Below are 16,909 nucleotides of genomic sequence, written 5' to 3'. Positions count from 1 at the left end.
CGCAGAATGCACGGTCCATTCCTAGCACGATCCTGTTTTATCCTCTTTCTTTCCAGAACGCTGCTGACCGGATATTTGTGCCGACAATTTGAAACCAGTTAATGAAGTTACCTCGTTCAACTTCCCTATCCCGTGATTCGACGGCTGTTCAAACGGAATCCCACTTTCAAAGTTGCCTCGCGAAACTTTGCAATTATCAAGATTTTAGACGTTTCAGTTTCGAGACAAACTATTTATTTTCTCACCATAAGGTACAGGTCCGAAGTGAATTCACGGAAGGAAAAGCAATCTGAAAGTTTGGTTAACGTTTGCTTCTTGCATCCGAATCGTTGAATTCGTCGCAATTTCTTGATACTGTGACAACATCATTGATGCCATGTTAGGGTCAAACCACGTATAACGTGTATATGCTAGTCCGCGACTCTTCGCGCATTTGTGAGAAATTGAAATGCACGAAAATAGCAAACAACTTTTCTTAGCTTCTATTCTATATTTTAGATCATTATCTCGTACGAAAGCAAAAGTCTAATCAGTCTTTTTCTTTTTTTTTATTATTTAATCTAATCTCGATTATCGCGTTTCATATGAAATCAGTAGCGTGAACAGAGTGATATCTGTAGATTTTCGGTAAATAAATGACAAATAATAATAATAATAATCGGCAAAGACTTCAACAAGCAACTGACCTTGCTTCGTAAAGATATCGAAATCACCTAATTAAAAGTCCATAATACAGTGGCCGGGGAAAATAAAAACCGTATGGAAGAAAGTACATTGGGTCTGTCACTCGAGATTTAATTACACGTATCACCATCGATTACGAACATTTATCAATTACTTTCTGCGTCAGGTAAGATTTCAGCGTAAAATAGCCACTGATGTTTTGTCGTGAGACAATTTCGAAGAGAGAAGACAGCTCACTTCTCGAAGCTTTTTCTTACGCAAACCTTGGCAAACAGTGGCGGTGTAATTATTGGACGACCAAAAACTGCAGTCTCGAGCAAGGGATCTGATCGTTTTACGAGGGTTTTACGTAGCCGTGAGCCACGAAACTGGTTCGTCGTGGCCGCTCTGTAACGCGAAAGCTTGACTGTCGCGAGTTAATTTCGCGTTAGTTCTCGGTCCTCGAAAACAACGAGCACCGTGACCCGGCTGTCCTGTAAATCTCGTGTTTTATGGTGTCCCGTAAATTATCGCGGCGAATTCACGAAACGCATTAAGAGCCCCGGCGGAAAGGCCGCGCGATAATTATTTCGCGTACGCGATTACGAACAATGTAATAAATAACGATATATACGAAGAAGTATTTTCGCGCGAAGCAGTTTCGTGAATCACGATCTGCACGCAAGTCTGACCACGAACGGTCCGATTCTCCTGCTATGCGCTCAGCGTACGTATGTACGTCTGGTTCGCGTACCGCGAATTATTCTTCCTCCATCGCGTGTCCTTTATTGCTGCTCGTTAACTATAACATTCGCCATTCACTCATGCATTCTATAGTAATTCCTCCTGCATTTTGAAACCTATAGAACCATTTAAATACATTACCGATCGTTCGTTTCTCGACATTTCTAAATTGCTCTAAATATAATCGAACTCGGTGTAACGCGATTAAGATATCGCTAACGCTCTTGTATAACTCAGTTTGCAAAATAACGATAAGATTAGAATGCTTCTTAAAGGAATAATATTAAACAAAAAATGCAAATAAAGAAGATACGAATTCAGCGAAGCGAAAGAAAGTTTAACCGACGAAGAAATCGTAGTAGCAGCCGTCGATGGAACTTAATTTTAAGCGAGTCTGAAATACACGCTTCCAGAATTTTCGAACCGAATAAAACCATTCTAACAAGTTACAAATATTTTGTCTTTGTTACTTTTAAGAACGAACAGAAAAGAGTCGAGATAAATTCTGGGTCCGAGGAGTGTTGCGAGCCGAAGAATTAGACGACAGAAATGTTGGACAAGGATTTGAATCTGAATGTGGTTTCTATTCAAACTTTTCGGATCCTTCTTCTCGAACTCTCATACTTGGTGGTAAGATCCATCTCTCTCTCTCTCTCTCTCTCTCTCTATTACTTTCTGCTAAAGTTGATTTCAATTGGTAAAACGGTGCACAAAAGTCTGCCCGAGGGAACAGGATACGCCGCTCTCTAAAATAAACTCGAGTAAGCCGCCGGTCGCAAGGACAACTGCATAGAACCTACTCGCGACAGATATTCCTACGTAGAGACTTCCTCTCTTTCTCTGTCTCTCCTCGAGCTTCCTTTCTGCAGCTACGCAGATTCACGCAGAACAATCCGTTGCAGAATTTCGCAAAATGTTCACTCGGATGTGAACCGTTTCCCCAGTAAATTTCGAGAATGACGTTTCACGATTCGTAGAGTATGTGGATGACATAGCTCTCGCGGTTAGATACGTTAACTTCATAAAGGAAGGGACTTTTTCGTGGAAAAGTATCAGAGTTTCTCGTAAATAAACCGCGCACGTTTATGCAAGCTCGTGTGTCTGTTAATGGAATTAACCCTTTGCCTTGAAATTTTGTAATATCACCGTTTGAATAAATGAAATTTCATATCAGCAAAGTAATTAATTCCCCGTTGCGGGCAAACTAATTTTCGCTTCTCTATCGATACGAACGTAAGACAAATTTTTCAAAGATTCAGAAGTCAACCTATTAAGTTAGCGATTCGAACCTAAGAATCTCGTACAACCTCTATAGACATATTTTATATTATAATTTTCATATCTCCTACGAATTGATAACAAACTTTAATTAGAAAGCGTAACTGCGTTTCGACATTATCCTCGATAAGATTGATTAGTTTCGCGCTTTATCAGCGTCTCCTTATTAACTCGGAACGAAAGTGCGAAAGTTTCCACTTTGTCGTTAAACTATTTATCTGGTTGGCAACTAAGTGATTGCGGATTTTATCAATACCACCTAATGACAAAGTCCGCAATCACTTAGTTGCCAACCCAATATATACGAACCAGCCGATCCGTCGTTCCTATCGTTTCTTTCGTAGCGGTCCACTGATTTCATTCTATATTTCAGTATGATATAGCGTCGTATCGTTTACAGAAGTTTCCACGAGTTACTGTGTTCGTAACATGACACGTTCGGAGGAAGACACCAGCAGCTCGTGCGAGAATATTGCAAGCCACGGGGTTCAAGTGTGTATCGGGATCAAGGGAATGGAAATATTGGTTCGGAGACTTCTATTCTTTTTACGATATGTTTGAAGACAAATGGGAATATTGCGTAAGAGTATCGAGGATTTGCTGCCGATTGCATTTGGCAGCAAGGGGTTATTGGATCGGTACGTCGAAGATTGCATTCGTTTCTTGATTTTCTTTGAAAAACGAAGAAACGTTATGTTGCTTTTATACAAACACGTAGAATACGATTCACTGAAGGTTAGGATGGAACAAAAGAATCGAAATTGCACGACTGCTTTCAAACAGGCTAAAAGTTCCATCATATGGAAAACAGTTGCAATATTCAAAAGCTGTCGCTGAAAAAACTCGATGAAAATCGATTATTTTACATTTGCATTATTTTGTGATTGAATGCAGTCGCGTAACACGAAAATGTAAACAATCGGCTTTAGCTGGCAGTTGTGCTCGTGCACCAGAGAGTTCTCTTTCTCGTCGACCTTGGACCCTACAGCCTTGAAATGGATCCTACCGGAGAGCGGATTTGCTTGAAACTCTTTTTCTGGAAACGAAATGGAAACGACGGAAGCGCAAGAGGAAGCCGGATATAGACTAAATAAAATAGTGGCTCGATAAAAGAGGCGACTTATTCCGGTCAGGTACTCGATACTCTACAGAAATTTTACATAGCCGACCGAGGTTGTCCAAACATCGACAAGTCTCATGTAATGCTAATGACGGCGAGTAGAATGGGCAAAAATAACAGGACCAGCCTGACGTGTTCCCAACTGGTAAGAATTCATCGCAACTTTACAACGAAGTTTGCACGACGCTCGATCGCGCAACGAGTAATTTATTCTTTGTTAAAAAAAACAATTGCCAGAGTCTCCAATTAATAGTAAATCTAAAGATTCACAAATGCACGTGATATATAAAAATATATAAAATATCCACAGCAAAGTGCACATTACAAAATATATACATATATGTAGTAAGTGGATCAAATCTCTATTTGTATCTCTATTATCAAATCTCTACTTGGATTTCTTTATTTGTAAATAAATTGTTAATCTGCGTAAATATCTGCAGTTTACTAATCGCAGATAAGATACGAAGATTGCTTAAATCGCTGAATTATCCGGAAAATCCGAGAAACGCGAGCAATCCGCGAATTCTCGTGGAAGAAAGTTAGGAACAAACAATCCGTAACAATACGCAAAACGAATTGTCTCAAAGCGAATTCCGCGAGCCAGTGGTCGGTCCATTTGTTTCTTTTTTATTCTTTGAGCCCAACGAGGAAAAAGCAGCTGAAAGAAGAACAGAAGCAAGCGGCCAGTAGAAGAGACAAAGAAGTACGCGGGCAGAAGCGAACTAGAACTCTAAGTTCTCGTCAACGGCGCATTGTCTTGATGCACATCGTGGTTCATATTCCACCTGCTACGCTCTCGGAACGCGCATCCAGTGTTACGTGTCCATTTACATAAGCCAACCTATGCCTGAGTTTCTGCGCTGATATATGTGAGTGTGTGGCTGACATGTATGCACCGACATGTGCAAGCGCCGATACGGATGAGTGTCGCGTGTATCTCCACAGCCATCGTTCCATATACGATGACTACCTTTGTCAACCTGACCAACGAGTGAAAAAAAAAAAAATAAAAGAAAGAGAATCACAAAGAGAAAGGAATAATGTGGAGTCGAACATGGTCGGCTCACGATTCATCGTGGAGGAGGCAATATCTCGCGTTATTGAGCAACCTCGATGAAACCATCGACTAAGGACAGGATAGACGTGGCATTAAATGGGACTTCCTGCTTCGCGTTCTAAAATATCGACCTCGAAAAAAATCGGAATGTTTGTCGTGCCTTTTACAATCTATAACGTCGCGTCGCCACGATTGTAATTATGTTAAACTGTAGTTGTATGGCTCGTTAGAAACGCGGTCGGTTTATTCAAACAAAGCTTTAGTTAGCGCTCGATTAAATGAACTTGATCGAATTCGTTTGTCTGAACGTGAAATATCATTATACGTACAAGAAAGCGTAAGTACATAGTAAGGATAATAAGCATTTTGTCGAGCGACAGGTTCGAATAAACGGAAATCTGCCGTACATTAAATACGAATTACGTTGTTAAATAAAACAATGCAAGTAATTAAATCAATAATTGTATATCTTATACTAGAAAGTAAAGCAGAATTGTGTGCGTGATATTAGATCTATATATTTAAGAATTAATTGTTGGACAATGGTGTAGGCTTAGAATAATATTATAAAATATTATGACGAATCGCGAAAATCACAATTCTAGTAAAAAAAAAATGACTATTTTGATAACGTGTAATGCTTTCTGAAATATCGTAGAGGGACAGAATCGTATGCTTCGTTGCGATTATAGAATAGAACCCTGTTCTATATTTTATTTATAATTTCATACAAAAGACTTCAGTTTTAATTCAAACCATTACTATACCGAATCGATAACGTCGCGTGCCACACGAAAATAGTATGGGGAGGTCAGGTGAGCCCCAAAACGCGAGACTCGAAAAAGCATTGAATGTCACGTTTACTGTTGTATCTCATCTGTGGTGAAACTACTTTCAGAATAATTGAAGCTAGTTTGTGAATCGATGCTCGAAACACTGGCTTCTTTCTACCTGGTAATCAAATATTCCAAATGTTTTCAATTTCTCTTCGCTTCGATCTGAAACAACGCTGCAATGCTTCCTAAAAGTATTTAAACACTTCCATTGAAAACTTTCATGTATTATATATTATACGTGTGTTGTATGAAACCTTTCAAAATTCCATTAGCGCTCTAATTAGGTTGGTCCGTCATGATCATATCGGTAAAGTTTGAAGCGAATTTTGAAACGTATATAAGAGCTATAAAACATTCGCTGCTGATGTATACTGACTACAACAATTTCCCATACAACGTGTATAATGACTTTAAAGATGAAATTACTGCTAATAGAAGATTCCAAGTAAATGTTGTGGCTTAATATAACGAACAATTCGTTTAATTCGTTCCCATACTTTGACGATCTCTACGGAGATATGCTCACGATGATGAATATTCTGTAACTTGTATATACACTTTCTAATGTGTTACAAATTTTACCAATATAATCGAGAACAGTCGATCGTTATGGTTGTAACAAGACATGTATCTCAAAATAATTCTAATCCAGATTGGCAACAGTGTTATAATTCGATGTTACAAGCTACTTCTGCTTTGAAGTTGTCCTTAGATCCTGTTGATATGTTTACAGAACGCTCGTTGTTACAGCGTTTCGTATGACGCACATAATATGTATAACATATATTCGTAACACGAACTATCGTACGTTTCATTGTTTTTCTTTTAATAGCTTCTATGGATGATTCTCTAACCACGAATATATCCAATTAATCGTATTACAAGGGGTATCGCAATATCGTTGTTTAATATCTATAGCCGACAAGACGTTACCCGATCGATTACATAATGAGGTCAATTACGGAGCACTTTACGATGATAGCTGTACACCTCGCGAATACCTGCAGATCCGATAGCGATATTTCATCGGTGAAAAAGTTCGCGTGCAGGCCACCTGCTTCTCTGCATGATCGAGTTGCACAATCGCCGCAACGTTAATTTCAATTAATAGCACGGGATAATTGATTTGCAAGCTAACCGCAAACGTTCCACCACTTAAATCGTACAAAGGGATTTGGAAATGGAACCGGTCGAAATATCAAGGCAAAAGAATTATCGTCTTTGTTTCGGTTATGACCGAGTTAGCACAACTAATAATCTATCCTATGCTTGATTAACTCGAATAATCTACAGTTCTATTGGCGTACAATCATCCGGTATAGCAAGAAATCGATTTGCTCGATTGAAATTCAAATACAGTAACTCTGATTTAATACAGCCACTTGCGTTCAATACGTGATTTAAATAAAGACGCGTGTTTTCACGATGAATTCATGTTTCCGTCGTGAAAGATGTTTTAGTGTTTAGGAGTTTGTAACGTTCGATAACTCGTAAATTCTCGTACGATAACAAACTATTTGGCTTGTAATAAGTTCGCACAGTATTGGAAGCGAATTCAGTTATTTTAGTAATTTTTGTTAGTTTATTATTATTACATTTTAGTAATTGATTTAAAAGGCAATATTTTCATAGAAATATGGAATTCCATAAACATCCATAGTCCAATTCTGACAAAAACCGTGCTACTAACCACTGTAATCGTTATCAAAGTTATTCAGATGACATAATTCAAACTGAATAATATAAATTTATCGTCACTCCGCTGCATTTCCTGTGCTATGTCGATGAACATGTGGTGCGCGTTCATGTGCCGGACACATGACACACGATGGTCTCGATTTGACAACGCGCGATTCCACGAACTGACTTGCATTCCAAGTACGCATTAAACGATCCACACAGAGTATGTGTGGCTAGTGTTTGTAAATTGTAGATTTTACGGGCTAGGAAGCTGCAAGCGATGCAATTTCTCTGGATCGAGGTAGTTAATGAATCTCGGGTGGATCAGAAGCGCTTCGTTTGATCGAGTTTTTCCCGACTTCGTGTATATCGAATTTCGCGCAATCTCCTGTCAAAGTGGCTCGGAAAATCGCGTTCAAATAGACAATTTTCTAGCTTCTCAGCAACACACGCGGGCCTCGGGTATTACGCTTGATTCCCTCGTCAAATTCGATTAACTCGAACGACTAACGGAAACGGCCACGCGACCGTTTTACGGGCGGTCAAAATGTTCTGCTTCCCTAAAACGATTCTACGTACCTTACGCGTACCAAGTATCGACATTCCAATGCATAAAGGTTTCATAAGTTTCGCCATAAGAAAAAATGAAACCGGTTCAGAACAAAAGGTGATTCTGATCGGAAGAATGGCCATGCTGGACTTTAAACACAGATTTAAAGAGAACCGCGTTTTAATAAATAGAATAGGGATAATACTGGCATAAATTCGAGGAGCGAAGCAATGCATCCAGCTCGATATTAACGTGGCCATCGGTAAAAACAATGCACAATGTCGTTTAGCGAGCATGATTGCGAATGGCGAGGGAGAATTCCCTGCCGTTACACGGTACCAGTCTTTATGCGGTCGGATTACATGACACAGACCAGGCACATTGTGCTTTCAAACATGCCACTGTGAACACGGCCTAATGGAACGTCCGAGATTAACGAGAGCCGCCATGGCCAACGAATCACGTCGGTTTCGTTAATCCCCTGACTGAATCGATGTTCTCCTAATGATTTATCGTCGATGATAACAATACGTCGTTCGGCCGGCCAAAAACAAAGGCACTTTAAAATAATTGATTTTTCGAGAATTCCATTTTAATTGCGCGACACGGGAACGAATCAACGGTCCTTTGTTCCAAGTTTTGTCGTAGGATACGCTTCGTTTGCGAAACAAGTGTACGAGTATTCGGGACATTTGACTCGTATCGCGTAATGATTTGCCAACAACTTTTTTAACGATATTAAAAAGTTGATAAATCTCAAGTTATTGCGTTTTGTATTATATTATCAATGCTATGTAAGAGTACTGATCAATACTGACAATTTCGAACTCGTGAATTACAAAATTTCGTTAATATTATCGTTGGAATTAATAATATTAATAATATATTAATAAATCGTTGGAAAAGTTAATCTCGTTTTATAAGGAAATAATGGATGCACAATATTTTTCGTTTTATATTATTTTATCGAATTACATTACAAAATTACAAAATAGCGAACACAACATTCGACAGATTAGGTTTCATGTTTCTATAAAGATGCATCGTTGTAAAAGACGTGTCTGTAAAAGAAAGACACTTTTCAGACAACATAATGTAATAGCGAATTCTCTAGATCTCTTTAAATGTGAAGAAGTATTAATTTTGTCTTGTTCGAATAGCTTCTACGAAGTTGAAGAATACGTGCAATAACTAGAAAGTGTTCAAATGTTTGCACACGGTGGCATAAGTGGTTGGCGAATCGATATTCATCGTCGCGTTTTCGAGGAACGTGCATCACGTGCATCCCACGCCAAGACAAATCTTCTTTTCCTATTTAGCGATGTCTAAAGATCGTTCGACGAGTTACGCGGCAAATCCCATCGCGTGACGATTTCGGTGCCTCGTGTCTGAGCTCTGTGCCAACTTGTGCTCGGCAATTTGTATTATTAGAATCATCGTTTGATTCGTTTCAACCGATCGATTGCTAAACCAATTTAAACTGTTACCAGATGTTCGACAGAAACAATAATTTCTATCGGTTTGATATAAAATACTGCGCCAATGTCTTAGACCCTCTATTAAACAGAATTCTCTCGTTTTCACGAAGGAAGATAAAAATACTTGACCTTATTTTTAATCATTCATTGTTCATTAAAATTTCTATAATTTTACAAGGTTTGTTAAATGTTTATATTATTTTTCTTGTTTATCGATATATAGGACGAACGAATAAAAATACCAAAGCATCTGAAATAATTCGGCGTTTATCAACTTCGTCAAAAATTGTTTCAAGTGAAATTTACTGTGCTTAAGGAACCTGATCAGATGAGTACATTTTTACGTTACTTTACATTTTACAGCAAAGAACAACGCGAAGCGATATTCTTACGTTTACGTTATCTTTATCCTTCATACGTTAAGTTTGACAAGTTCTAGTTAAAATATCTCCTACGAACCTAATGGTTCTTCGTTATAAACAGGTTAGTACTTATTTTTTGTAGAGAATGTCCAGCTGAATGGACCAATGTTATGCAAAATTCACAAAACCGTTTAAAAAACACAAGACCACCTTTACATCAAAAAAAAAAAAAAAAATAAGATATTGGAAAATTAAGACGCACTCGTCTGACCAGTCTTCCCAAATACAATAAATTTCACTGCAAATATTTTTCGATAAGATGAATAAATGACGAGTTATTTCAGGTGGTAGTTTTCACTGATTCACCCTACACGTAATTTAAATATACAAAATATAACTCGCACGTTTTATTTTATTTCCGCTGTTATGCTATAACTATACATTGATCTATCTACGCAACAGATACGTTATTTTCGTACACATTTGCAGGAGAAACAGCAAGTTAATAAAAAGTTAAAAATCACTGTTCGTAGATGAGCGAAAGCTTTTGGTGGGTTTCAAATTGCCATGTTGCGAACCAGATAAATTGATTCGCCATGGTAAAAGAACGAGATACCGGACAGTTCGCTCGCGACTTTTTATAAAGCGAAGAACAAACGGGCGGATAACGATGTGGCTGGAATATCGCGGTAAACGAAGGGGAAACGGGTCGACGCGCGGATTATACGGTGGATTTAGCGTTCGTCTGGACGGCCCTTAATCGATGCAGTTTCGAGACGAGCGACAAGTCTAAATGAATCTGTCTCCCGCAAACAATACGTTTCCTCTGCGCGCTCGTATCAACGCGAACAGTGCAAGTCTGCGGAGGATTTCTATAGGCTAGTTTTCATGAATCCTATCGGCGGTCCGCAGAGCCGGACACGTTCTACAATGCGGTCGCATCCGCGCACCGAGTGTTGAAAACATTTTCTGCGACGACGGACGCGTTCCTGTTATCAAACGATTTGTTCGCCAAGCCGCATTTAAATCGTCCTCGAACGGCGATCGTACCTCGAAAACCAAGGAAATTAAAACTCTCGAACGAGGAAGTGGAATTCTGTCAGATGATATAGCAACCACAATATGGAATATGCTTGGGTTTAACGGGAAAATTTTGCCAGCGTATTCTATGGGTCCTACGATCAAGTAAAATATGTTATATAAATATAGATCACTTGAAGCTTTCAAAAAGTTATAGTAAAAATACGAGAGAGAAGTACGACAAGTTCTCTTTCTTATTCTTCAAATTTCTCTTCTTAATATTCATACGCTTTCTTATCGCTGATTGTAAGATTCTTCCTTCTTTGCAACCAGAAATTCCCCCTAGAGTCATCCGCAAAATTACGGCAAGATTGCTTCCTGAATGTGGAAATTTTTCTAAGACGCAATTTTATCGCGATAAAGAGCAGCAGAAGAAAGTAACGTCGACCGGAAGTTCACCAAATGATAGATTATTTCCCTCTCCTAATGGAGGTGGACATTGACCACGGAAATAGTTGCAACTAGAAGGAACCTGGGAAAATGTCGCGTAGTCGATAGGACAGGTAATTGACGCAGTTGCTCGAGGCTTTTTTCAAATAAAAAATTCCGTTACATACAAAACCTTGTACAAAAACCGTTTCGAGTCTACTATGGTGTTATAATGATCGATACAATGCGAGGTACGTTCCATACGATAGAAAACCGTGTTACACGAATCACAGTTTAATATTGTGCTGGTTATATCAATTCAGATATGAAAGATAAATCTGTACATGTTTTATACATTACAGTTATTAGTAGGCGTTTAATCATTAGCGCGGATGCTTCTGCAAATTAACGTTTTTAAGATTACAATTAAATAAAGATTTGCTTCGTTCTTTACAAATTATAACGAGTGCTTTACTTTGGATATTTTGTGTATTCTTGCGTGCGTTCTGTATATTTTTGCATATTTAGTGCTCATAAATGCGTAAATAAACGCTGCGAGCACATATAATCGTATGATAGGTATCGCGTTTCCGAAAAAAAGGGAAAAGAAATTGCAAACTTATTTAACGCGTTATACGAGCTTTATCACATTTTACTAATATTCCCACTTTATCGCAATTACTTTACCTAATTCGTGTGTTACGAAGGACCATTATACTTGGTATCCAATTTGCAAGTTTCTTTCCACGCTGCATCTTCGTTCATATCGGGGACGAAAGATACTGCAAGATCGAAAGAACATCTGCAGACCCGGAAAAATGCAAAGGCAGTCGGTTATTTTTAAGATAGCTCGTCAGGTCTTCGCGTTATGCGAAACGTACGTAAAATCATGAGACCAAATAGGCGAGCAATATTTTTAGAGAGGCTTTGATCTCAGTGTGCAAACAGTGCATCATCTTGCCCATCTCGTTTCTGTAAACAATCTACGAGCGAAGGCTTCATTTTTAAACACTCAGTAGCTTGCTTCATACAGATTGGCAACTAATTTTTCAAAGCGAATTCCGAATTAATGTCGAACGTTGCGCGAACCAATAGCAATAGGTTGATAAAAATCTGAATAAACTTTGATCGACAGTTTTTACAGTTGAAATGTTTCTCGTGTTAACTATATCCCCGATAATCCAACGAGAATTGATGGGAAAATCGGACGCTCCGATAGTCTCCAGAAATACCTAATGTATCGGGTCAGGTTGTTTCGGTAACCTGCTGGCTGTCAGGCATCTGACGCATTCACGGAATTCGGAATATCGGGGAAAGAGACTCGTCTGCAGCATCTCTCACCTGTCAGTCCAGAATCTAAAAATACGAGCGTGCATATACGTCCGCGATCGATCACAGTGCATCGCACCAGACGTTGCTTTGTGAGCGGCAGCAACATTTACGAACGCAGCAGTCCGAGGCTGCAAATATTTTCCTTCCTAGCCGATAACTCTATAAAAACTGCTTTCTTTCCATAGAAAAGCGATAATTCCTCGAAAACTACTTACCATGTGTTAATTTCTAGCGATTTATACTGCTCGTTCCACCCTTTGCCGATTTATCGAACGATAACTCGCGATGGCTATTCTCTTGTTCTTCTTAAAGGCAGAAGGACCGAAATAAAATGTCGAGTTCAACGTCGTGTATTGAAAACCGTAAAGGGTTAAAGCTTCAGACGTAGAGTTGTATATTTTTCTTGAAATATTACATGGACGCGATCGACTCGTGTTGCGTTGCAACGGCGCGGAAGGATACGACGTAGGAGAGAAATTTTGAAGAACCAGCAACGAGTCGATTTCCAGGCAATTGCAGCTCGATTGCAACAGTCACGAGGTTAGTGGCTCGCGTGTTACTAATGGCCAAGAAAGTTCCACGCACGAAAAATAGCGATCCGGGGTGGTCTTACGGGCACACGTCTTACAGAAAAATCAGATAACACCCACACGCTCTACATGAATCGGCCGATACGGACGACATTATGAATCACAGGAGAAAATTGCTTCGCGAACGTGCTGCTCTAACGTCTACGGATAATTTAGTACCACTTCGATCAATTTCCTCCGTTGATAATTGAGCTTAGAATAGAGTATCTCTCACGGATACCTGCGTATATCTGTTTGTATTTTATAAATGAGGAATTAAACGAAGGAAGGAAAAAGAATTAATAAATTATTTGAACGTAATTTAAACATCTATCTAGATATAGCTATGCTCGTGTTGTAACCACTCATCTTCTATAAATTACATTAACATAGTGATTATGAGAAACATATATCCACTATGAGTAGATAGAACCGATACGAGAGGAATTAATTTAACGATATTAACAAGAATAAAAAGTCGATGTACAGTTGGCCAGAAAAATCTACGTACACCTATCGAATCTTGCGTATTAATGGAAATTAAATCTCGTTTATATGAATTCACAGACGAAGAAATAATTTACATAATTGGAGTTCATATAATAGGATTCTATTAATTCTCTCCATTATCTGTGATTTTTCATTTACGTAATAGGAGTTTATATTATTCAAATAAGTGGGTTCAAGCACTGGGTGTTCATTTAACCGGGGCTAACTAAAATTTCCTTGAAATGAACGAAACTTCGCTGTGTAAACGTTTAGTTCACGAAATTGTTACAAACAGATCTCCGTTTACTTCTTAATAATAAATACGTGTCTCGGTTCAAAGAATACAAGATTTTATACCAAAATTGTCTTTGTTATAACATTTCACAGTTAAGAAACATATGCAAATATTTTTCAGTAACTATATTTGCTCAACAGAAATTTGTTTCATCTTTAGAGACAGGTAGCACGTGCATAGAAGGATATTCGGTCGACATGAACGAACAGTTTCTCGTTTTTGTCTTTCAGAACAGATTTAGTCGTTATATTTTCTTAATAAATAAGTATACCGACATTAGATGGCCCGTCGTTAAATTATAATCAGCCACGGTACCTCGTCGGGCGACGGTTTTATTATCAGACGCTTGACGATCCGGTAAAATAACTCATAGTGTATTAAACGCGTGTAAATATTCTAAACGCGACGCACAAACTCGCGAGCACATTGTGTTTCCTTCGTTAACGAACTGACTTCCAGATTTCCTCTATAAATCCTGCAACGTTGAACTCGAATTTCTTCGCGACGCTCCTTGAAAACCACCGGGACAGACTGAAATATCTCTCTCACCCCCAAGAGACGAGGATAAAACGGTACGTCGCTCTCGAGAGGCTCTCGTTGCCTTTCCAGACGCAGAATTTTTGCAAAACGAGACACACGCTAATTCCCCGGAAGCTGCAGTTACGCTGAAAGGTCCAAAGAGAGGCAAACAATTTTCAGTCTCCAACCATTTCTTATCTTCCGGCGATTTTTCTTTTGTTTCCGCGAGGCTATATGTTTCTTCCAACCCCTAGGAGAATCGTCGTGTACGCCAGCGTTTTACGAGTATTATCCAAACTTCTTCCCCATAGAGTATAGAGAGACACCGTAAATCTTGGCCGGTGGGAAGAGCCCCCGTAGAAGGCGGCGAGATGAAAAACGGATCGTAGTAAGCCACTTTATCGGAACTTCCTAAGCTCGATGCAACGTCACATACAAATTCTTATATTTTATCGAACGTCGTTTCAACCTTATGAATCTGATCGAATCTCGTCTTTGTTGAAGCTTCAACAGAATTTGACTATCGAAAATCGACTGCATATACAAGAGCAGACTTGCGTTTTATCAAAAAGATATCACTCGAACATTACGAATTGGGTGAAATTTTGTCCTCGTCAAACTTTCAATAAAATTGATCTTCGATAGTACGGGAGTCGTAGCTTACGATTTAAATTAGACATCGCTCGAACGATGACGACTAACCCTCGTTCTCGTCAGAGTTCGAATAAAATTGGAAGAACACCGAACTACTCGTGGTGTATAAAATAGTCGTGCGAATAAACTCGCGTCTTATCGAATCGGTATCGCTCGAACGTTATGAATCTAATCGAATCTCGCCCTCGTTAAAACTTCGATAAAATAGGGAGAACACTGACTCGATAGCCACGATTAAAGGAGAATTCAACGTGACTCTGTACGTTCGACGTCGTACTAACTAGTCGTACGAGTAAAAGCATAACATCTCTAAAAAGGGAAACTGTTGAAGAAACAAACAGGTGTCATCGGGATCCTTATTTTTCTCAGTAGCAAGAGGCGTCTGTCTCGTGACCGGTTCTTTGATCCACAATGGCGCTTCGACGCAACCAGATTGCAGCTCGGTCGAATGAACTGTCTGACTCGTGCACCGGGACGAATATCACTGTGGCTGCGAGAAAAACCGGCGCGTCACGCGACGCTCGTCAACAAGTTGGAAATTGGTATCGTCGTCAGGTAGCTGGCCGCCTTGTTCCTCGTCTCTTACGGGACACGAAACGGTTCACCGGTGGGTTTCGTGCCGGCCCGTTGATCCTCGCTCTGGGTAGTGCTACCTACTTCTCTCGCAATGACTCGCTATGAATCTATAAATAAACTCGATATCACCGTTTCTTAACGAACTCGTACGCCAGACGATGATTTTTATTCGCGAGCATCGCGTGTTCACCGATTAACGGCTGTTGTTGCGTTTTGTTTGCGCTTACGTCGGGTACCAACCAGGTACAAATACGTGGAACAATTTATTTTCCTTCGCGCGAGAAGTACTCGAGGGTGGCACGAGAAATCGATAAATCGTAGAATTTCGTAGAAACTGCAACTTTTCCACGGAGTTTCGCGATCCACGAATCTATAAATAGTCCGCAGTGGACGAAAGTTCGCGCGGCTGGATTATCGATCGTAATTAAAGCAAATGATGCGAGGTACGAGAAGCGTTCCCGTCTGCGGTCGATATCATGTAATGTTCCGCGTTATGCCCGAGAATAAAAAAATACCAGGTAAATATGTTGAATTTGTCGCTATGAAACAGCGCACGGTGACTCAGTACACCCATAATGTTACTGCTATCTTTATGTGCTTTCCAGATTTAGCTGGCAGGCTAACGAGAATCATCGCATGATAGGACGAGGGTGAGCCCGGAATAAGAAAACGTATACGTTCTTCTATTTCTACGTTCTATTGTGACGCAAACATTTCCTAAATGTCGACTAACACGTTTCCTTTACACGTTTCACAATCGATCTTTACCTGTACAAAATCTGTTCTATCCATCCACTTATCTCGAAGATCGCTGCATCTTCGTTTATACCAAACAACCTCAAATTATACAAAACGAAAGGGAAACTAAAATGAATAATAAAAAAAAAAACCTACAAATCGGAATTACCTCTTAGGACGAATCCATCCGCTGCTCACGCACTGCTGCGTACACCCCCCGACAAAAAAAGGCGATCGGAGCACTTCACGGCGGGGGTGTTGCGTACTGAATGACGGGGTGCGCGTATACGTGTCTTGCGGAGCAGTCGCGCGTCGACTGAAGGCTCCCTTACGAGCAACGAATTCACATAGGAACGACAACGGCGACGCCACGACGCAACCAACCAACCCTTACCAGCCAGCCAGCCAACCAGCCGGCGAACCATCCAGCTAGCCAGCCAGCCAGTGGTTCTCTCTCGCTCCCCGCAGTATCGTCGCAACCCCCTGGTATTGCACGAACAACCCCCTCCACCAGGGA

General features: G+C 39.8%; 1 protein-coding gene across 4 annotated transcripts in view; it reads right to left on the bottom strand.

Annotated features, from left to right (window-relative positions):
- GckIII (Germinal centre kinase III) overlaps positions 1 to 16,909 on the bottom strand; it is a 117,142-nt gene that overhangs the window by 70,569 nt on the left and 29,664 nt on the right. Inside the window, exon 1 of one of the 4 annotated variants that reach the window (XM_033329923.2) lies at positions 16,562 to 16,681. The exons of the other annotated variants lie outside the window; for them this stretch is intronic. The gene's annotated coding sequence lies outside the window, so the exon portion shown is untranslated. Of the gene's footprint in view, positions 1 to 16,561; positions 16,682 to 16,909 lie in introns of those variants that run through there. 4 annotated transcript variants of the gene reach the window in all.

This window comes from Bombus vancouverensis, chromosome 11, assembly GCF_051014615.1.
Source record: "Bombus vancouverensis nearcticus chromosome 11, iyBomVanc1_principal, whole genome shotgun sequence".
In the NCBI taxonomy this organism is placed as follows: Eukaryota; Metazoa; Arthropoda; class Insecta; order Hymenoptera; family Apidae; genus Bombus; species Bombus vancouverensis.
The sequence above is the reverse complement of the archived record's forward strand: the minus strand, read 5'-3'. Positions and strand labels throughout refer to the sequence as shown.